Raw genomic sequence first — 22422 nt, forward strand, 5'->3', positions numbered from 1 at the left:
AAAAAAAAAAAAAGGAAAAATTAAGACAATGTCTTTTCTCCATTTAAATGTTCATGGTTTACCAAAAAATTGTCCCCGCAGGCCTGGAAATAATACATAAAACAGCAATTGCCATAAAATACTTCATAAATAATCTCAAAAGCCTACGTGGCATTTTAATTAGGAAAAGGATAAATTTCGAATATAGTTGGAAAGTGACGTTTAATTTCGGTTTTCGGAACCACTAGGTGCTGACTACCAAGCTAGTTAGCATGCACGGCTTGGAGGTGACCCCAAGGCCCCAGTTCCCACAAACGCCTGACAATTCTGGAGGATGATGGCAAATCACTGAGCTTTGATAGAGTTAAATTGACTTCAGACGCCACACTCCGTGTAGCTTGTTTACGCATCCAACAGAAATGAGAAACTTGAAAACGCTCTCAGAGGAGCAGAGAGCTTGGAATCCCGGAGACTCCCTCTGAGCCTTCCCTAGCCTCAGCCTACCAAAGGGACGTGGGGATGCCGCCCGGCGTGCGGCAGCTGCTCCGGACTGGCCCCAGGCGCGCCCACCCCGACCCCGAGCTCAGCGCGCGCCCGGGGAGCCCGGGACCGCGCCCCACCGGGACCGCGCCCTCCGCTCGCCGCCGCGAGGCCACCTGCTGCGCCGCCCGCCGCTTCCGGCTCCCAGGCCGCCCGGAGGCTGCGCCCACCGCTGCCCGCACTCCTCACCTGGCGGCGGCCCTCTCCGCCGGACGCGCTGCCGCCGCCGCCTCTCGCCGCCGCTGAGTGAGGACAGGTGAGGCCGCCGAACCCCCACTCGCTCCCGGCCCGCCGCCGCCGGCCCTCCGTCCGCTGTTTATTAAACTTTTCTGTTTGGCTGCTCGGCCTGTGACGCGGCCTCAAGGGAGCGCCGGCGATTGGCTCTCAACGCGCGCTGACGCGGCAGTCCCAGCCCGCTGCCTAATTATGACCGGCCCGGGCGGGGCCAAGGGCCGGAGGCGGCGTGGGGGCGGGGCCGGATCTCGGAGAGTGCTATTATTGGTCAAGGCATTTGAGGGGCGTGGCACATAGGCGCTGCTTTTCTCTCGGCCACGCCCCTGCCTCGGCGAGGTCAGCGGGCTAGGTTAGCTTTTTGATGTTGCCTCTGGAGCAAGACTTGGGGGGCGGGGTGGGAGGGGTCTGATGACGTAGCTCTGGGCTCTGCATCCTCCCAGGGAGAGACTACCCTTGTCTAGAGCTGGTGTTCCACCTGCGTAGTTTGAGAGACGACATAGATTGAGCTTCTGTTGCCCAGGCCCCTAGGAGACCAGGTGGGCCAGCCCAAAGTGCCAGGTCTGAACTGTGCCCTGTCCTGAACCACGATTTACAGAGAGCGAGACCTGAGGCGTGTGTGCTCGCTTGTGTAATACACACCTACACGCCTGGGCTCGGGAAGCCCCCGGACCTTCTCGCGGAAGCGTAGATTCTAGTCCAGCAGCCCTGCACAGGTTGTGCGGGAGAAGTGGGGGACAGCTCTCCTGAGATTTCCCCAGCCCAAACAGGATTGCCTAGAGTCCTGTCTTTATTTGAAATTATGTTATTTTGTTAGTCATGGGGTTGTGCATCAATTTTGGTGTTTTACAATGTTTATCTTTGTCACTGTGCTCTCTTTACCTATTTCCCTGAAATTTCTGCCCTATTTTTACAGTAATAGGGGCTCATGGTCACAAGATTGAGATACAGCTAACCATGTGTGGTTTGGGCTGCTTTCTGTAATCCTGTAGAATAAGGAGGAGACAGAATAGAGGACATGGTGGAGGTCAGGTAGAATTCTTTGAAGAAAAGGTGTCACTTGAAAAATTCTTATGACTTCATGAAAAACGAAAGGAAGTGTTCCTGAAGAGGGCTTGGGAGAAACACACAATGCTCTTGTGAGGTGACAGACAAGTTTCTGGGTCAGGATATTCTAAAATAAATCACCAAAGCTAAGCCTGGCCAGCCACCGTGCCCCAGGCCTTTATACTTTCAGCATGGAGAGGCAAAGACAAATATACCTCTGTGAGTTCTAGGTCAGCCTGGTGGATATAGCAAGTTCCAGGGTGACCAGAGCTAAGTAGTGAAACCGAGGGCCAAATAAATAAAGCTAAGACTGCTGCGAAACCAGAGCAGAACAGAAGGTCCCTACCCAGGGCCTAAGGGTGTTTTTGAGACACATTCAACCCATTCAAAATTTATATTTAAGGTTGAAGCAATGATTCAGCAGTTAAGAGCACTTACTGTAGTGGTCTTAGGTTGGGTTCCCAGCATCTGCGTGGTGGCTTGCAACTGTCAAAACACTCATACACTTGAAAATAAATCTTTAAAGCCAGGTGTGGAGACTCACACCTTTAATCTCAATACTAGGGAAGCAGAAGCAGGTTGATCTCTGTGAGTTCAAGGCCCATCTGATCTACATAGTGAGTTTCCAGACAGGCAAGGCTATGTACAAAACCAAAACAACACACACACACACACACACACACACACTTAGAAACAGTGGGCTAAAACATCAAGAAGATTTTGCCCAAGAAGATGATCTATAATAGTGGAGACAAGGCTATAGATAGACTGGGAACGGTTTGAGGTTCAATTATGGCAGGCCTAAAAGGTCAAAGTGAGTAGTTATTTTATTTAGTAATATATAAGAACTTCTTAGACGTGAGGAGGGAAGGAAAAGGAAGGGTGGATGGATCCTGACAGCTAAAAGATGCTGCAAGTGTCAGGAATCATTTTCCAGCCTGGAATTCTTTTAGGGTTTACTAGTTTCTGGCCATTGGGAAGGAAAATTATATGAGAAGAATGTAGAATTTCATCTAGTGTTTAAATTGTTGCTCAGGCACTTTTTGACTTACTACATTGAGCCATCTCTAATCTTTCTATGTCCTAAGTTTAGTGAGTGATGAAAAGATTTTTCCACCTCTAGAGAGGTAATTCTAATGGAGGGCATGCAAATAACCCTAATAGCAAACATCTGTATGCTGTGAATTATAAGGTGATATGTGACCTAGATGGAGAAGGTAACTATATAAACAGACGCTTGAAGGCTGTTCAACCAGGGACAGTAGTCAGGATAGGCCCCATGGGGAAGAGTAGGTTTAAATAAAATAAGTGGTTAGAGTATCTTGGTGGAGATTCCAGTGTGAGGGATTGATAAGGACCATTCTCAAGCCAGAAACATAGAAAAGGCTTAAGTTAGTGGATCCTGTGACCTGGGAAGATGAAGTTGTGAATCAGGTGGACCTGTGAGGTAATATAAAACTTACTATAAATTAAATGGACCAGCACAGGGTTTTAAACAGAAAACTAACATGAAACACCATACATTTTAAAGGATAATTCTATATTGAAAGTAGTCTCAAGAACACCAGTGTTAGCAGCAAGAACCCCATATGGAAGGTTCTGTGTGACTCCAAGTAAGTGATAATGGTGCCTTGCACCCAGGTGGCAACAAGGGTGGCCACAGGAAGAGATCAAATTTGGGACACATTTTAATGGTAGAGCCAACTGTGTTTCCTGATAGGATGGTACATTTTCACTCTATGTGGAATGAAAGAGATGAATTGGGTGAAACTGGGTTTTGGCTTGTGCAACTCAGAGGTAGAGCAAGACAGAGGTTTTCTTTTTTGTAGACATTGCATTGGGCATTGCCACACATCCAAATAGAAAGGTGAGTGTTGTAGTTGGATATTTGACACTAGGGTTCACAGACGAGTCAAATCCCTAAGTCATTAGAACATAGTAGCTAAACTATGAAAATGATATGGAAAAATGACTGTGGAGAAAAGCAAGGGATGAGCCCTAGGCATGGGTTTGAGAGTTCACAGAGAAGAGCAGAAAGAATGCAAACACAAAGGGGTAACAGAAATGTGAAAGAACTAGTGATTTAAAAGCCAAGTAAGAGAGGATCAGAGGTGAGGAAGACACAACATCTGGCCCAACACTGAAAGTAAATGTGCCCAGCACGACCTAGGCACCCAGGAACTCCCCCGACCACTGGCACAGGTTCCTTCCAGTCTGAGCCTGTGCCCTGAATAGACCTTGGGTGCCAACTCTACAGCCAGTCCCTCAACACCCAGAAGAAGCTCCACTCCCAGGCAGTCTAACATGCTCAGCACCATAGGATTCCAGGATCTCAGGATCCCAGGAGCTTGGTCACACCAGGATTATAGGGTCCCAGAGGCAGCTTGACTCCCAGGAGCTCTGACACACCCAGGATCTCAGGATCACAGGATCACACAGAGAGATGAACTATGAGGAGTTCTGATGAAACCAGGATCACAGGAAAGACAGACCCCAGTCAGATATAGCAAAGGCAGGTAGCACTAGAGCTAACCAGATGGCGGGAGGCAAGCATAAGAACATAAGCAACAGAAATCAAGGTTACTTGGCATCATCAGAACCCAATTCTCCCAATATAGCAAGTGCTGGATCACATCATCACAACTGAAAAGCAAGATTCGGATCTAGAATCACTTATTATGTTGGTGATAGGGAACTTTAAGAAGGTCATAAATAACTCCCTTAAAGGAGAACACAGGTAAACAGCTAGAAGCCCTTAAAGAGGAAATACAAAAATACCTTAAAGAATTACAGGAAAACACAATCAAACAGGTGAATGAAATGAACAAAACTATTCAATATTTTAAAATGGAAATAGAAACAATAAAGAAATCACAAAAGGAGACATCCTTGGAGTTAGAAAACCTAGGAAAGAGATCAGGAGTCAAAGATGAAAGAATCACCAACAGAATATGAGAGATAAAAGAGAATCTCAGGTGCAGAAGATACCATAGAAAACATGGACACAACAGTCATATAAAGTGCAAAATGTAAAAAGCCCCTAACCCAAAACATCCAGGAAATCCAGGACACAATGAGAAGACCAAATCTGAGGATAATGGGTATAGAATAGAGTGAAGATTCCCAAATTCAAGGGCCAGTAAGAAAACTTCCCTAACATAAAGAGATGCCCATGAACATACAAGAAACCTACAAATCTCCATATAGATTGAACCAGAAAAGAAATTCCTCCTGTCACATAATAATCAAAACACCAAGTGCATTAAACAAAGAAAGAATATTAAAAGCAGTAAGGGAAAAAGGTCAAGTAACATATAAAGGCAGACCTATCAGAATTACACCAGACTTCTCACCAGACTCTGGTTTTTTATTTTTTTTTTTTCGTTTTTTTTGTTTGTTTGTTTGTTTGTTGTTTTTTTGTTTGTTTTTTTCTGAGATAGGGTTTCTCTGTGTAGCTCTGGCTGTCCTGGAACTCTTTTTGTAGACCAGCCTGGCCTCGAACTCAGAAATCCGCCTGCCTCTGCCTCCCAAGTGCTGGGATTAAAGGCATGTGCCACCACTGCCCGGCTCTCACCAGACTCTGGAAGCTAGAAGATCCTGGGCAGATATCATACAGACCCTAAGAGAACATAAATGCCAGCCCAGACTACTATACCCAGCAAAACTCTCAATTACCATAGACAGAGAAACCAAGGTATTACATGACCAAGCCAAATTTACACAATAGATTTCCACAAATCCAGCCCTACAAAGGATAATACATGGAAAACACCACCACAAGGAGGGAAATTATACCCTAGAAAAAGCAAGAAAGCAAACTTTCAACAAACCTAAAAGAAAATAGCCACCTCTAACAACAAAAATAACAGGAAGTAACAATCACTTTTCCTTAATATCTCTTGACATCACTGGACTCAATTCCCCAATAAAAAGACATAGACTAACAGAATGGATATGTAAACAGGACCCAACATTTTGCTGCATACAGGAAACGCACCTCAGTGTTGAAGACAGATACTACCTCAGAGCAAAAGGCTGGAAAACAACTTTCCAAGTAAATGGTCCCAAGAAACAAGCTGGAGTATCCATTATAATTTAGAATAAAATCAACTTTCAACCAAAAGTTATCGAAAAGGATAAGAAAGGACACTTCATACTGGTCAAAGGAAAAACCTACCAAGATGAACTCTCAATTCTGAACATCTACGCTCCAAATACAAGGGCACAAAGTTTCATTAAAGAAACTTTACTAAAGCTCAAAGCACACATCGCACTCCACACAGTACTATTTCGAGACTTAAACACCCAACTCTCAGCAATGGACAGATTGCTGAGAGTTGGGTGTTTCATGGAAACAGAAACTAAACAGGACAGTGAAACTAACAGAAGTTATCAATCAAATGGACCTAACAGATATTTATAGAACTTTTCATCCTAAAGCAAAAAAATATATATACCTTCTTTTCAGCACCGCATGGTACCCTCTCCAAAACTGACCATATAATTGGTCACAAAGCCAGCCTCAACAGATACAAAAAGACTGAAATAATCCCATGCATCCTATCAGATCACCACGAACTAAGGCTGGTCGTAAATTCCAACAAAAACAAGGGAAGACACACATACACATGAAAACTGAACAACACAGGAAGAAATAAAGAAATTAAAGACTTTTTATAATATAATGAAAATGAAGACACATCATACCAAAACCCATGGGACAAAATGAAAGTAGTGGTAAGAGGAAAACTCATAGATCTGAGTGCCTCCAAAAATAATCTGGAGAGAGCACACACTAGCAGCTTGATAGCACACCTGAAAGCTCTAGAACAAAAAGAAGCAAATACTCCCAAGAGGAGTAGACGGCAGGAAATAAACTCGGGGCTGAAATCAAACAAATAGAAACAAAAAGAACTGTACAAAGAATCAATAAACCTTGGAGCTGGTTCTTTGAGAAAATCAACAAGATAGATAAACTCTTTGCCAGACTAACCAGAGGGCACAGAGACAGTCTCCAAATTAATAAAATCAGAAATGAAAAGGGAGATGTAACGAAGGAAACCATGGAATACAAAAAACTCATCAGATACTAGTATTAAAGTTTATACTCAACTAAATTGGAAAATCTGTATGAAATGGGCAATTTTTTAGACACATGCCAGGTGCCAAAGTTAAAACAGGATCAGATAAACCATCTAAACAGCCCCATAACCCCTAAAGAAATAGAAGCAATCATTAATAGTCTCTCAACCCAAAAAGCCCAGGACCAGATAGGTTTAGTGCAGAGTTCTATCAGACCTTCAAAGAAGATCTAATCCCAGTTCTTCACAAACTATTCCACAAAATAGAAACAGAAGGTACTCTACCCAATTCATTCTACGAAGCCACAATTACTCTGATACCTAAACCACACAAAGACCCAACAAAAAAAGAGAACTTCAGACCAATTTCCCTTATGAATATGGATGCAAAAATCCTCAATAAAATTCTCACAAACCAAATCCAAGAACACATCAAAATGATCATTCACCATGATCAAGTAGGCTTCATCCCAGGGATGCAGGGATAGTTCAATATATGAAAATCCATCAACATAATCCATTACATAAACAAACTCAAAGAAAAAAACCACATGATCATTTCACTAGATGCTGAAAAAGCATTTAACAAAATTCAGCATCCCTTCCTGTTAAAAGTCTTGGAAAGATCAGGAATTCAAGACCCATACCTAAACATAGTAAAAGCAATATACAGCACACCAGTAGCCAACATCAAACTGAATAGAGAGAAACTTAAAGCAATCCTACTAAAATCAGGGACTAGACAAAGCTGCCTACTCTCTCCCTATCTATTTAACATAGTACTTAAAGTTCTATGTAAGGCAATTAGACAACAAAATGAGGTGAAAGGGATACAAATTGAAAAGGAAGAAGTCAAAATATCACTATTTGCAGATGATAGGATCATATACTTAAGTGACCCCAAAAATTCCACTAGGAAACTCCTAAAGCTGAACAACTTCAGCAAAGTGGCTGGATATAAAATTAACCCAAACAAATCAGTGGCCTTCCTATACTCAAAGGATAAACAGGCTGAGAAAGAAATTAGGGAAACAACACCCTTCACAATAGTCACATATAATACTGCACAGCTTGATATGACTCTAACCAAGCAAGTGAAAGATCTGTATGATAAGAGCATCAAGTCTCTGAAGAAAGAAATTGAAGAAGATCTCAGAAGATGGAAATAACTTCCATGTTCATAGATTGGCAGGATTAATATAGTAAAAATGGCCATCCTGCTGAAAGCAATCTACAGATTCAATGCAATCCCCATCAAAATTCCAAAACAATTCTTCATAGAGTTAGAGCAATTTGCAAATCCATTTGGAATAAGAAAAATCTCAGGATAGTGAAAACTGTTCTCAATGATAAAAGAACTTCTGGGGGAATCATTATCCCTGATCTCAAGCTGTACTACAGAGCAATAGTAATAAAAACTGTATGGTATTGGTACAGAGATAGGATGGAAGATCAGTGGAATAGAACTGAAGACCCAGAAATGAACCCACACACCTATGGTCACTTGATATTTGACAAAGGAGCTAAAACCATCCAGTGGAAAAAAAAGATAGCATTTTTAAAAATTGGTGCTGGTTCAACTGGCAGTCAGCATGTAGAACAATGCAAATCTACCCATTTATATCTCTTTGTAATAAAGCTCAAGTCCAAGTGGATCAAGGACCTCCATATAAAACCAGATACACTGAAACGTATAGAGAAGAAAGTGGGGAAGAGCCTCAAAAACATGGGCACGGGGGAAAAATTCCTGATCAGAACACCAATGGCTTATACTCTAAGATAAACAATAGACAAATGGGACCTCATAAAATTGCAAAGCTTCTGTAAGGCAAAGGACACTGCCAATAAGAAAAGAAGGCAACCAACAGATTGCGAAAAGATCTTTATCAATACTACATCTGATAGATGGTTAATATCCAATATATACAAAGAACTCAAGAAGTTAGACTCCAGAAAATCAAGTAACCCTATTAAAAATGGGGTACAGAGATAAAGAATTCTTAACTGAGGAATACGGAATGGCTGAGAAGGACCTAAAAAAAATTCAACATCCTTAGTCATCAGGGAAATGCAAATCAAAACAGCCCTGAGATCCCACCTCACACCAGTCAGAATGGCTAAAGTCAAAAACTCAGGTGACAGCAGATGCTGGTGAGGATGTGGAGAAAGAGTAGCAACCCTCCATTGCTGGTGGGATTGCAAGCTGGTACAACTACTCTGGTAATCAGTTTGGTGATTCCTCAGACATGAAGACCCAGCTATACCACTCCTGGGCATATACCCAGAAGATGCTCCAACATGTAATAAGGACACATGCTCCACTATGTTCATAGCAGCCTCATTTATAATAGCCAGGAGCTGGAAAGAAGCCAGATGTCCTTCAACGGGTGAATGGATACAGAAAATATGGTACCTTTACACAATGGAGTACTTCTCAACTGTTAAAAATGATGAATTTATGAAATTCTTAGGCAAATGGATAGAACTAGAAAATATCACCCTGAGTGAGGTAACCCAATTGCAAAAGAACACACATGGTATGCACTCACTGATAAGTGGATATTAGTCCAAAAGCTTCAAATAACTAAGATACAATTCACACACCACATGAAGCTCAAGAAGAAGGAAGACCAAAGTGTGGGTGCTTTGGTCCTTCTTTGAAGGAGTACAAAATACAGGAGCAAATATGGAGATAAAGTGTAGAGCAGAGACTGAAGGAAAGGCCATCCAGAAACTGTCCCACCTGGGGATTCATTCCATATACAACTACCAAACCCAGACACTATTGTGGATGCCAAGAAGTGCATGCTGAAAGGAGCCTGATATGGTTGTCTCCTGAGAGGCCCTGCCAGAGCCTTACCAATACAGAGACGGATGCTCGTAGCCAACCATTGGACTGAGCGCTGCGTCCCCAATAGAGGAGTTCGAGAAAGAACCGAAGGAGTTGAAGGGGATTGCAACTGCACAGGAAGAACAACAGTATCGACCAACCAGTCCGCCAAGAACTCCCAGGGACTAAGCCATCAACAAAGAAGAACACATGGCTCCAGCTGCATATGTTGCAGAGGATGGCCTTATCTTGCATCAAAGGGAGGAGAGGTCCTTGGTCCTATGAAGGCTGGATAGATGCCCCAGTGTAGGAGAACTGAGGGCAGGGAGGTGGGAGTGGGTGGGTGGTTGGAGGAACACCCTTGTAGAAACAGTGGGAGGGAGGATGGGATAGGGAGTTTGGTGGGGGGCGGGACCGGGAAAGGGGATAACATTTGAAATGTAAATAAAGAAGATATCCAAAAAAGAACATAAAGTATATAATAAAATTAAATAAACACTAACAAATTGCTATTGGGCAAAACAAACAACCAGAAGGAAAATAGTCCAAGGAAAGGTGCAAGAGTCAGAGACCTACTCATTGGCACACTCAGGGGTCCCATAGACACACTAAACTAGAAGCCCTACTATATATGCAGAGGGCCCAGTGTTGACCTATGCGGATGCTGTGCATGCAGCTCAGTCTCTGTGAGTTCAAATGAGCTTTGATTGTGCTGATTTAAAGGATCTTTTTTTTTTTCTTGGTGTCTTCCATCCCCTCTGGCTCTTATTTCTTTCTGTCTCCTCTTCCACACTGTTCCCTGAGCTCTGAAGGGAGGAATTTGGAGAGACATTGGCATCCCATGTTGACTGAGTGTTCCAAGTTCTCTCATTCTCTGCATAACGTCTGTCTGTGGGTCTCTGTATTTGCTGCAGGAGGAATCTTCTTTGCTGGTGGCTGAGCAAGGCACTGATCCGTGAATATAGCAGAATGTCATTATCAGTCATTTTATTTCTACTTTGTTGTTGCTGTTTGTTTGAATGGTAGTATTTGGTTTTGCTAGGTCTGTGGGCTATCTAGTCATAGGTTCATGGTCAAATAAGCAATGTCAGTTATGGATTCAATTTTGTGGAGTGGGACTTTAGTTAAATCAAATATTGGTTGGTTATTGTAGTGGTTTGAATAAAAATGGCCCCCATAGACTCTATTTGAATGCTTGGTCACCTGAGAGTAGCACTATTAGGAGGTATGGTCTTGTTGGAGGAAGTGTGTCATTGTGGGGTGGGCTTTGGAGTTTCAAATGCTCAAGCCAAGCACAGTCTCTGTTTCTCTTTCTGCTGCCTGCCAATCCAGATGTAGAACTCTCAGCTCCTACTCTACCTTGTACCATGTCTGCTTGCTTATCACCATGCTTCCTCCCATGATGATAATGGACTAACGCTCTGAACCTGTTAGCCAGTCCCAATTAGATATTTTCTTTTATAAGAGCTGTCATGATGGTCATGGTATCTTGCATAGCAATAGAAACCCTAACTAAGACAGTTAATCCCACAAACTTTGTTCCACCATTGCCCTAGCATATCTTGCAGGCAAGACAGCACTGTAGATCAGAGGTTTGTGGCTGGCTTGGTGTTTACATTTCTCTTTTAGTAGTGTGCAAAGTACCTTTCTGTACCAAAGCTTCATTTTAGCTCCCCATATTCCCTCTCTTGTCCCACTTTTCCCTCCCCTCTTGATCCTCACATTCCATCCCTCTTTCCATATCTAGTCTATCTTCCTTTGTTGATGACATCAATCTATTTCCCTAGCCCCTTATTCTTTACCTAATCTCTTTGGTTCTATACATTATGACTGATTATCTTTGACTTAACAGCTAATGTCTACATATAAGTGAACAAATGTCACATTTGTCCCACTTGGGATGATTTTTTTTCTACTTTCATCCATTTACATGCAGATTTTATGTTGTCATTTTTTTGTAAAGGCTAAGTAATACTTCATTGTGCAAATGTACCACATTTTCTTTTTTTTAAGATTTATTTATTTATTTATTTATTTATTTATTATATGTAAGTAGACTGTACCTATCTTCAGGCACACCAGAAGAGGGAATCAGATTGTGTTACAGATGGTTATGAGCTACCATGTAGTTGTTGGGATTTGAACTCAGGACCCTTGGAAGAGCAGTTGGTGCTCTCAATTGCTGAGCCACCTCTCCCTTGTACCACATTTTCTTTACCCACTCATATGTTGAAGGAGATTGAGGTTGTTTCAAATTTCTGGTTAATATGAATAGAGCAGCAATGAATATGGATGAGAAATTATCTCTGTAGGAGGATGTAGCATCTTTTGGGTATATACATCAAGAGTGGTATCATTGAATCTTGAGGTTGATTATTTTCATCTCTTTTAGGAAAGTCCACAGTTTCCTACCAGGTTCTTGCCAGCATGAGCTGTCACTTGTTTTATTAATCTTTGCTATTCTGACAAGTGTAATATGGAATCGCAAAGAAATTTTGATTTGTGTTTCCATAATGGCTAAGGAAGTTGAACATTAAGTGTTTCTCAGCCATTTGAGTTTCCTCTTTTGAGAATTCTGTTAGGAGCTGTACTCCAGATTTCATTGAGTTATTTATTTTCTTGATATTTAGCTTCTTGAGTTGTTTATATATATTGGATAGTAGCACTCTATCAGACATGGATTGATAAAAACCCATTTCCCATTCTCAAGGTTACTGCCTTCTCCAATTGATGGTATCCTTTGCCTATAGACGCTTTTCAGTTTCATGAGGTCTTGTTCATTAAGGGTTGATCTTAGTGCCTGTGCTAATGGTGTTTTGTTCAGAAAGTCATTTCCTGCACTCATGTGTTCAATGCTATTCCCCACTTTCTCTTCCTTCAGGTTCAGTCTATCTGAATTTATGTTGCGGTCTTTGATCCTTTTGGAGTTGAATTTTGTTCAGAATGATAAGTATGGAACTATTTGGAATCTTTTACCTACAGTCATCCAGTTTGACCACTAATTGTTGAAGTGGTTTCTTTTCTCATTATGTATTTCTGGGTTCTTTATCAAAAATCAGGTGTTCATAAGCATATGGATTTATGTCTGTCTTCAATTTGACTCTACTGATCAAAATGTCTGTTTTTGTGCCAAGACAATGCAGGTTTTTATTACTACAGTTATGTAGTACAAAATGAAATCAGAGATACTGTTGACCTGTGGTTTCTTAATTGTCTAGGATTATTTTACCTATCTTGGATTTCTTGTGTTTGAAGCTGAAAATTGCCCTTTTGAGATGTGTGAAGAATTGAGCTGAAATTTTGATGGGGATTACATTGAATATGTAGATTACATTTAGAAGGATGGCTATTATTTATATATAATTTGATTTTTCAAGACAGGGTTTCTTTGTGTAGCCTTGGTTGTCATGGAACCTGCTCTATAGACCAGACCAGGTCATTTAACTATATTAATACTACTGATCCGTGAACATGAGAAATCTTTCTGTCTTCTGAAAATTTCCTCAATGTCTTAAAGTTTTCATCACACAAGACTTTCACTTGGTTGGTTAGAGTTACCCCAAGATATTTTGTATTATTTAAATCTGTTATGAAAGGTATTGGTTCCCTGATTTCTTTCTTAGTTTGTCATTTGTTTATAGGAGGACTACTGGGGTTTTAAGATCCTTTTGTGTTATATCCAAAATTTTAACCTAGAATTGCTCCTGTCTAAAGGAAATATGGAGACAAAGTGTGGAGCAGAGACTGAAGGAAAGGCCATCCAGAGACTGTCCCACCTGGGGATTCATCCTACATACAGCTACCAAACCCAGACACTATTGTGAATGCCAGGAAGTGCTTGCTGACAGATCCTGATATAGCTGTCTGCTGAGAGGCTCTGCCAGAGTCTGACAAATAGAGAGGCAGATGCTCACAGCCAACCATTGGACTGAGCACAGGGTCATTAATGGAGGAATTAGAGAAAGGACTGAAGGAGCTGAATGAGTTTGTAATCCCATAGGAAGAACAACAGTATCAACCAACCAGACTCCCCAACCCCCCACAAGCTCCCAGGGACTAAACTACCAACCAAAGGGTACACATGGAGCTGGAGAGACCCATGGCCCCAGCTGCATATGTAGTAGAGGATGGCCTTGTCAGATATCAATGAAAGGAGAGGCCCTTGGTCCTTTGAAGGCTTGATGCCCCAGTGTAGGGGAATGCCAGGGTGGGGAGGCAGGAGTGAGTGGGTGGGGGAACACCCTCATAGATGCAGGGATGGGGGGGATATGATAGGGGGGTTCTGGAGGGGAAACTGGGAAAGGGAATAACATTTGAAATGTAAATAAATAAAATATCCAATAAGAACAATGATAATTTTGTGTGCTGCCATTTTGATTACAGTATTTCTTAGCTGTAGGAGCTCTCCAGTGGAATTTTTAGGGTCACTTAGGTATACACATCATGGCATCTGCAAGTAAAGATGGTTTATCTTCTTTCTTTCCAATTTATATCCCTTTGATCTCCCTCAGTCATCTTATTGCTATAGCTAAGACTTCAAGTACGATACTGGATAGGTGTGGAGAGAGTTGACAAACTTGTTTTATTCCTGATATAAGTGGAATTGTTTTGAGTTTCTTTCCACTTAAGTTGATGGTGGCTATGGTTGTGGTGTACTTTGCCTTTATTATTTGAGGGATGTCCCTTGTATCCCTAGTTTCTCCAGGACTTTTATCATGAAGCCATGTTGGGTTTTGTCATAGGCCTTTTCTGCATATAATGAGCTGCTCATGTGGTTTTTGTCTGTCAGTTTGATTATAGAGTAGATTACATTTAACAACTTCCATATCTTCAACCATCTCTGCATCTCTGGGATGAAGCTTACTTCATCATGGTAGATGATCTTTTTGATGTGTTCTTAGATTCAGTTTGGAACTTTTTAGTGAGAATTTTTGTATGTATATTCATAAGGGAAGTTGGTCTGTAATTGTTTCTTTTTTGAGTTTATTTATAGTTAGGTCAGAGTGACTGTGGCATCTTAAAATGAATTTGGGAATGTTCCTTCTGTTTCTATTTTTCAGAATAATTTAAGAAATATTGCCATTAGCTCTTTTTTGAAAGTCCGATAGAATTCGGTACAAAAATCAACTGGCCCAGGGATTTCCTTTGCTTGGGAGGCTTTTGATTATTACTGCTTTTTCACTAGGGGTTATAGGTTTGTTTTAATTGCTTACCTGCTCTGGATTTAACTTTGGTTAGTGCTATATATCTAGAAAATTATCCATTTCTTTTAGATTTCCCAATTTGGTGGAGTACAGGTTTTCAAAGTATGTCGTATGATTTTCTGGATTTCCTCAGTGTGTTGTTATGTCCTCCTTTTCATTTCTGATTTTGTTCATTAGGATGTTCTCTCTCTGCCTTGTAGTTAATTTAGATAAGAATTTGCCATCTTGCTGAATTTCTTTAAGAACCAATTCTTAGTTTCCTTGATTTTGGGGGGTATTGTTTTGTTGTTTGTTATTATTTTATTGATTTCAGCCCTGAGTTTCATTATTTCTTGCCATCTACTTTTAGGTGTGATTTTTTTTTCTTTTTGTTCAAGAGATTTCTTGTGTGCTGCTACATTACTAGTATGAGGTCTCTCCAGGGTTTTGTTTTTGTTTTGTTTTTAATGTAGGCACTTAGTGCTATGAACTAGCTTTATTTATTTATTTATTTATTTATTTATAAATTTACTTGTCTGTTTGTTTATTTACATCCCAAATGCTGCCCCCTCCTGATCCCTGCCTCAAAGAACTTGCTTTTTATGGAGTCCCATAAGTTTGGGTGCTCTGTGCAGTTAACTACCTGTTTCTCTGGCTGGAATTGCCTGAGGGTTCCCAGGGAATGCCCCTTGGAGTTGGGAGCTGGAATATAGCAATGAGTCAAGGAAAGAACACTTGGAGGGAAAGATCCACTGGAGGGGTGTGGAGGTATAGCATGTGGTCTGCTGCAGTGCTGGGGATGAGACTGGGGGATTGGATTAGAGGAAGCTGAGGGGAGGTAAAGATCTGCAGTTAGCCTACCTGCTTTTTTATTTTTTGTAAGATTGTTTTTGACCATTTAAGAACTACCAGGATGATTTCCATAAGGACCAGACTATTATAAGTCAGGCACACTCTGCCAGCCTGCTTTTTAGTAACTCATTGGGCTTATGTCATTTCCCACCTCCCCCAGATGTGACACATTCCCACTGTCCTTAGGAGTTATGAAGCAACAAGTATGCTCTTAAAAGGTCCTGACAACCCCAGATGACTCTCTCTGTCTTGTTCATTCTCTCTTTCTTCCTGTCTCTCTATCTGTCTCTGTCTCTGACTCTCTCATGTCTCCATCTGAGATGGCCTTTTGAACTCCCCTCTCCCCCAATAAACTTCATGTGTTAGATTTGTTGTATGACTTGGTCTTTTAGAAGCACACCTTGGCTTCCACCCACCAACGACACTGCCTTAGTTTGGGTTTTACTGCTGTGAACAGATACCATGACCAAGGCAACTCTTATAAAGGACAACATTTAATTGGGGCTGACTTGTAGGTTTGGAGTTTCAATCCATTATCGTCATGGCAGGAAGCACAGCAGCGTCTAGGTGGGCATGGTGCTGGAGGAACAGAGAGTTCTACATCTTCATTCAAAGGAAGCCAGGAACATACTGTCCTCAGGCAGCTAGGAGAAGGGTCTCAAAGCCCACCCCCACAGCAACACACTTCCTCTAACAAGGCCAAACCTCTTTATAGTGCCACTCCCTGGGCAAAGCATATTTAAACCTCCATAGGTTCCGTCTTATTGGTTTATCCTCACTCACACAAACCCCTTTACATTTTCTATCAGCAAAACAATTTCAGCTTCTCCACATACTCACCAACACTTTCTGTAATCTTTTCTAGCCTTCGTGGTTGGATGAAGTTGTATCATATTATTGTAGCTTTGCTTTGCCTTTCGCTAGTGAATGATGATGCTCAGTATCTTTTCTCATAGTTATAGATTATTTGTTAACTCCTTCGAATAAATGTCTTTTCAGATCTTGCTCCTTTTTAAGTTAGATTATGTCAGGCTGTTTTGTTTTGAGACAAGGCATCTTTTATTCCAAGCTGGAATGCAGCCAGAGATGACCTTGAACTTCTGATCCTGATCCTGGGATTATAAGCCTTGGTACTAATGCCCAATTTATAGGATGCTGGTGGTCAAACCCAAGGTTTTGTACATGCTAGGTAAGTGCTTTACCAGTGGAGTTATAGCCCCAGTCTTCAAGGTTATGTTTGTTGTGTAAAGGTCTGAGAATTTGCTGAAAGAAGACCCCAGACTCAAATAGTATGCAAAGACAAAGAGTGTTTATTCTGCAGAAGCAGCCAGCATGTGGGGAGCAACCATCCAAGCAAAGTGGCAACCACAAGAGAAACTCACAGGCCACTCTTAAAGCCAATTAGGAGTTTTCCAGTTGCTGTGGGCCATCTTCATCAGGATTGGTTGAGCTTATAGTATGAGATATTTGTATACTTTTGATTGGTTCATACCTCGAGGAAGAGAGGGTTACCTTATAGGGATTTTTTTTGTATCTAGTGTCAGCCCTTGGCCATATGTTGGGCAGTTGCTGATTGGCTATGTTTTTTTTTTTTTTTCTGAGAAGCCTGGGCTGTTCTGGGGAATTGTCCTTTCTAGGAAAAAGCCTAAGATGGCTGCCTGTTCTAAAATGGAGTGAGTTAGGTCCTCTCATATCCCCCTTGAGTAAGGGTCCATCTCAAATCCTTGAGTAGAGTTTAAGGGCTGGTACTGGGACCTTAGGACTGAGTTGAACAATGGAAACTTGTTCCTTAACAAATCTTACTAGGACATTAATAACACAGAGCCCACATATCAGAGTAAGTATGCATAGGACCAAGGGTCTGACTAAAGTAGAAACAAGTGCTGTGAGCCATGGAAACCAACTGAAGAAGGACTTATACCAACTCTGGGCCTGTTGTCTTTCTTTCTATCTCATAACCTTTTAAGAACCAAAGGTATTGATTCTCTTATGACCACTGAGCGATTGGCATAGAAACAACATTGTTCTCCCAATGTCAGACATAGCCCACTGCTCTATGAATAGGGGGTCCAGTCCTCGATGATTTTGTGAAGCCACTTCAGCTAAGGAAGTTAAAGAGCTTCTAGGTGGGATATAGACTTTTCTAATTCAGATGAGCCAACATCTATGGCAGAATCATGAGACTGACCCAGATTCAAGACGCAGGGAGATGAAGCCCTCCTTTTGAAGCCAGGAGTTTGCAGAGTTGTGGGCATGTTAATCTATTCTGCTTACCTTCGAGTTCAGCCTAGTTTAAGGTCATGCCACTTCTAATGTAAATGAGGCTGGACAGGGAGGAATGTGCCCAGAGCATAGTTTCAGCCTGTGCGGTCCTTTAGAAAACCTTTTTCCTGACCTACCTTGCAATCTCACTTCCTCAAATGCTTTCTGCCACAGGTCTCAAACTTTCCTCTCTCAGAATCCCCTCATATTCCTAAAAATTATTGAGAACTGAAAAGCAACAACAACCCTGCTTTATTTATATGGCTATTAATCAGTTCTACTTCAAATATTAATTAATTTAAAAGTAACAATAGCCTATTTACATGTTCACATAAGGAACATTGTTCAATGAAGAGTGGCTATGACTTCCTAGACTATGTTATTAGGAAGAATGCCATTGTGTTGGAGCATCTCTGCCTCTCTCTCATATTCTATTTAACATAAGACAGCTTGGCTTTTATATTATTAATTAACTCATTAACTTTGAGCTACCATCTCCATCTGCTGCCCAGGCTGGTCTGGAATTCCTGGGTTCTAGTGACCATCCTGCTTCTCTCCAGTCAACAATTTTTGGTATACTTCTCTTATGGTATCACATACCATGTAGCCTCTGATAATCACTATTGAATAGCTGGAGATGAAAAGAACAAAAAGATGACTTGACATTATAATGAAAATAACTAAACTTTTTTTAAAAAACAGGCTTCTCTGGAGTCAAAGAGAGGCTCTGGCATTAAGAGCACTTGTTGCGCTTGCAGAGGACCCTGGTTTTATTCCCAGTAGTGGCTCACAACTGTCCATAACTACAGGTCTAGGGGATCTGATGCTCTGCTAGGACCTATGATGGTATCAGGCATTCATGTGGTAACATAGTCATACATGGGAGCAAAATACTTAAAAAAAAAATCTTAAAAAGAAAATACTATAGATTTCAGCCTCAGTTAACCTTTAACAGCTAATTTTCATGCCTCTATGTCCCATGTTTTGCAAGTAAGCATGAGCCACCTTACCCAGCTAACTTTGAGCTTTCAAAGGTACCTCCCCCCACCCCCTGGTATTTATGGCTTACACTTTGAGGGCCACTGGTTTAAATTGCCCCCATGTTGGCATACTGATTTGAAATAGTCAAATGGCAATATATGTAAATAAGTTACTCACTCATACCTACCCTTTGCCACTCATCAGACTCTAGATGTTGCTCTTTTTTATGACTTTACTGCTTTGCATCTACTTATTCCCACTATGCTTCCCTCTAAACCCAGTGTAAACACATGCTTCTTGATGAAGATTTCCTTGACTTCTATAGGTTCTTCACCTGTTTTCACACTTTATTTTTTTGTTTGTTCTTGGTGTTTTAATCATCACATATCAGTTGTAGATGATAATGGGTTTCACTGAGACATTAGCATATATGTTTTTAATGTATTGCTGTCATCTCCACCCTCTCCCATTACCCGTTGCCCTTCCCCCATTCTTATTGATTTCCTTCATTCTTTCCCCAACTAACCCCCTTCCACTTTCAGGTGAGGTTTTGTTTGTTTTTGTAATCTGATCAGTTTCATTAGGGTTAGTTATAGGAATGTATTAGTCAGGGTTCTCTAGTCACAGAACTTATGGAATGTCTCTCTATATTGAGGGAATTTATTGTGATGATTTACAGTCTATAATCCAGTTAACCTAACAATAGGCTGCTGTGAATGGGAAGTCCAAGATCTAGTAGTTGTTTCAGCTGACCTTCCATAGAAGTAGGTTCTAACAAATGTGCTGGCAAATAAGTGCAAACAGTTGAAGAAGAGTGAGTCTTCCTTCTTCCAATATCCTTATGTATGCCTCCAGCAGAAACTGTGGCCCATGATTAAAGGTGTGTATCACTAAGCCTAGATCTGGGACTTGTTTTTTCACAGGCTGTCCTTGAACTCAGAGATCTCCTTGCCTCAGTCTCCTGGAATTAAAGGCATGCACTACTTTGCCTGGGCCTAAGCTTTTCATGGCTATTATGCCTCAAGATCTCCATGCCAAGATCCAGGTCAAAAATTCATGTCTTCCAGACTCAAGATCTGGATCACAGGTGAGCCCTCTGATTCTGGATTGCAGTTCATTCTAGATATAGTCAAGTTGACAACCAGGAATAGCTGTTACAAGAAGCATGAGCACCTTATGGTATGCCACTGAAGAAAGTGTTTCTTCAAGCCCCAGGGTCAGTGAAATACCTCAGTCAGTCAGTGCTTCTTATCACATAAGCCTGAGGACATGAGTTCTGTCCCTAGAGCCCACTTAAGGTGAAAGAAGAGAGCCAATTCCACAAAGGTGTCCTCTGATCTTCATGTGTGCACAGTGGCACACATGTGTCCACACCAATCCTGTACCTGCACCCAAACACAATAATAATAAAATTTCAAATGAAAGTCTTTTCCTCTACCATCAATTATTAATGATGTATAAACCCTCAGGTAGGGCTGTAGCTCCAGGACTCCTCACACACCTACCTCATGACAGGATGTTGACAGGCCAACTCTTGTCCAGGTGGTCACAATGTAGTGAGTTTAAGAGCACAACAGCCACACTGCATGGAAAATTCAGCCTTCCACCCTTCTTCCCCTTTTCCTACAGCTCTTACCTTCATTCACTCATCCTTTCAAGCTATTCTCTGATCCTTGGAGGGGCATATATTTATTACTTTTCTGTTGATATCTGGTGACAAAAGACCACGTCCAAAGGCACTTGGTATTTCTTCTACCCTGTGCCCTACAATTACCTGGCAATAGCCAAGTGTACCTGACTCACAATAAAAGGGGCTGCTTGCCCTCTCATCACTCTCTTGCTCCTCTTGCTCTCTTACCCTCTTCCCCCTGTCTCCCATTCCCTCCCCCCCTCCACGTGCTCATGGCCAGCCTCTCCTCCCCTCTCCCCTCCCCTTCCCTCTCCCCTCTCCTCCCCTCTCTCCTCTCCTCTCCTCTCCCCTCCCCTCCCCTTCCCTCTCCCCTCCCCTCCCCTCCCCTCCCTTCTCCTCCCCTCCCCTCTCTCCCCCTCCCCCTCCCCTTCTCCCCTCCCCTTTCCTCCCTTCTCTCCCTCCTCCCTTACCCTTCCCTCCCCCTCCCTTTCTCTGTCTCTACTACCTTCTCAACTCCCATCCCCATGCCCTGAATAAATTCTATTCTATATTGTTGTGTGGCTCATCCCTCAGGGGGAAGGGATGTCTTAGCATAGGCCTGAGGAGGCACCTCCTTTCCCCACACCTTACCTCACATATTCCCTTTCTCTTTATCTTTTATAAACTCAACAGTACTTATGAAAGAGAGAGTTTATTTCAGCTTACATTTCTAGAAAGAAAGTCCATAAGATCAGGGGAGACATGGCAACAAGCAGCTGACATGACAGTAGGCACAGGAAGCTAAGAGATCACATCCTCAACAGAAACCAAATCAGGGAGATGGAACAGGAATGGGGCGAAGCTAAAATCTCTTAAGGCCCATCACCAGTAACTTCCCCAACCAGGGAATACATGTTCAAATATCAGAGCCTTTATAGCACATTTCTCATTAAAATCATTATAGGGTGATAGAGATATCCCACTTAGGATTGAGTTTTCAACAGCCACTTATTATCATCACTTTGACCACTTATGTGTCTCTGCAGTTACCACTGATATTGCTAAATGAAGCCTCTCTGACCAAAGCCAATGGCAGCACTAATCTATATGACCACACATAGTTATCTAGAAGGCAAGCTGATAGTCACATCATGTCCATTTAACAAAACAACAGCAGTAACTTCCTCACACAGATTTATGACTTCCCCTTCCATCAGGTTTTCAGTACTAGGCATGGATTCCTTCCAGTGGAGTGGTCATCAAATCCAAGGAGAACTTGTCTGTCCACTTTGGACCCCTATCTTTGGACTCTATAATTGAGTACAATGGCTCCTAGCCTTGTCTTACACTTTGTTTCTGAGATAAGGTGTTCGTGTATAGCCCAGGTTGACTTTGAAATTGTAGCAATTTTCTTGCTCCAGCCTCTAGAGCAGTGGTTCTCAACTTTCCTCATTTGGTGACCCTTTAATACAGTCCCTTATGTTGTGGTGACCCTCAACCAAAAAATTATTTTCATTGCTACATCATTATTGTAATTTTGCTATTGTTATGAAATTATGATGTAAATATCTGTGTTTTCCAATGTTTTAGGTGATCCCTGTGAAAGGGTCATTCCACCCTCAAAGGGCTTGCAACCCATAGATTGAGAACCACTGCTCCAGACTGTGGTGATTATAAGCACGCACCACTATGCTTAATATATCCTTTTTTTTTTAAGTTTGATACTTTTTTGTGTTTTTTTTTAAGATTTATTTATTTATTATATGTAAGTACACTGTAGCTGTCTTCAGACACTCCAGAAGAGGGCGCCAGATCTCGTTACGGATG

The 22422-nt window shown here is 41.7% G+C and overlaps 1 protein-coding gene and 1 long non-coding RNA gene across 5 annotated transcripts in view; one reads left to right on the forward strand and one right to left on the reverse strand.

Annotated features, from left to right (window-relative positions):
- Positions 1–947, reverse strand: part of Zfand6 (zinc finger AN1-type containing 6) — a 67300-nt gene extending 66353 nt beyond the window's left edge. For 2 of the 4 annotated variants that reach the window (XM_021167614.2, XM_021167612.2), the window contains exon 1: positions 709–913. The gene's annotated coding sequence lies outside the window, so the exon portion shown is untranslated. Of the gene's footprint in view, positions 1–708 lie in introns of all 4 variants that reach the window. The other 2 variants (XM_021167611.1, XM_021167613.2) reach the window with 2 other exon arrangements.
- LOC110298394 overlaps positions 603–22422 on the forward strand; it is a 77929-nt gene continuing 56109 nt past the window's right edge. The window contains exon 1 of the long non-coding RNA XR_002378368.1: positions 603–775. This is a non-coding gene — a long non-coding RNA (uncharacterized LOC110298394). The remainder of the gene's footprint in view (positions 776–22422) is intronic.

Source organism: Mus caroli, chromosome 7, assembly GCF_900094665.2.
Source record: "Mus caroli chromosome 7, CAROLI_EIJ_v1.1, whole genome shotgun sequence".
Classification (NCBI taxonomy): Eukaryota; Metazoa; Chordata; class Mammalia; order Rodentia; family Muridae; genus Mus; species Mus caroli.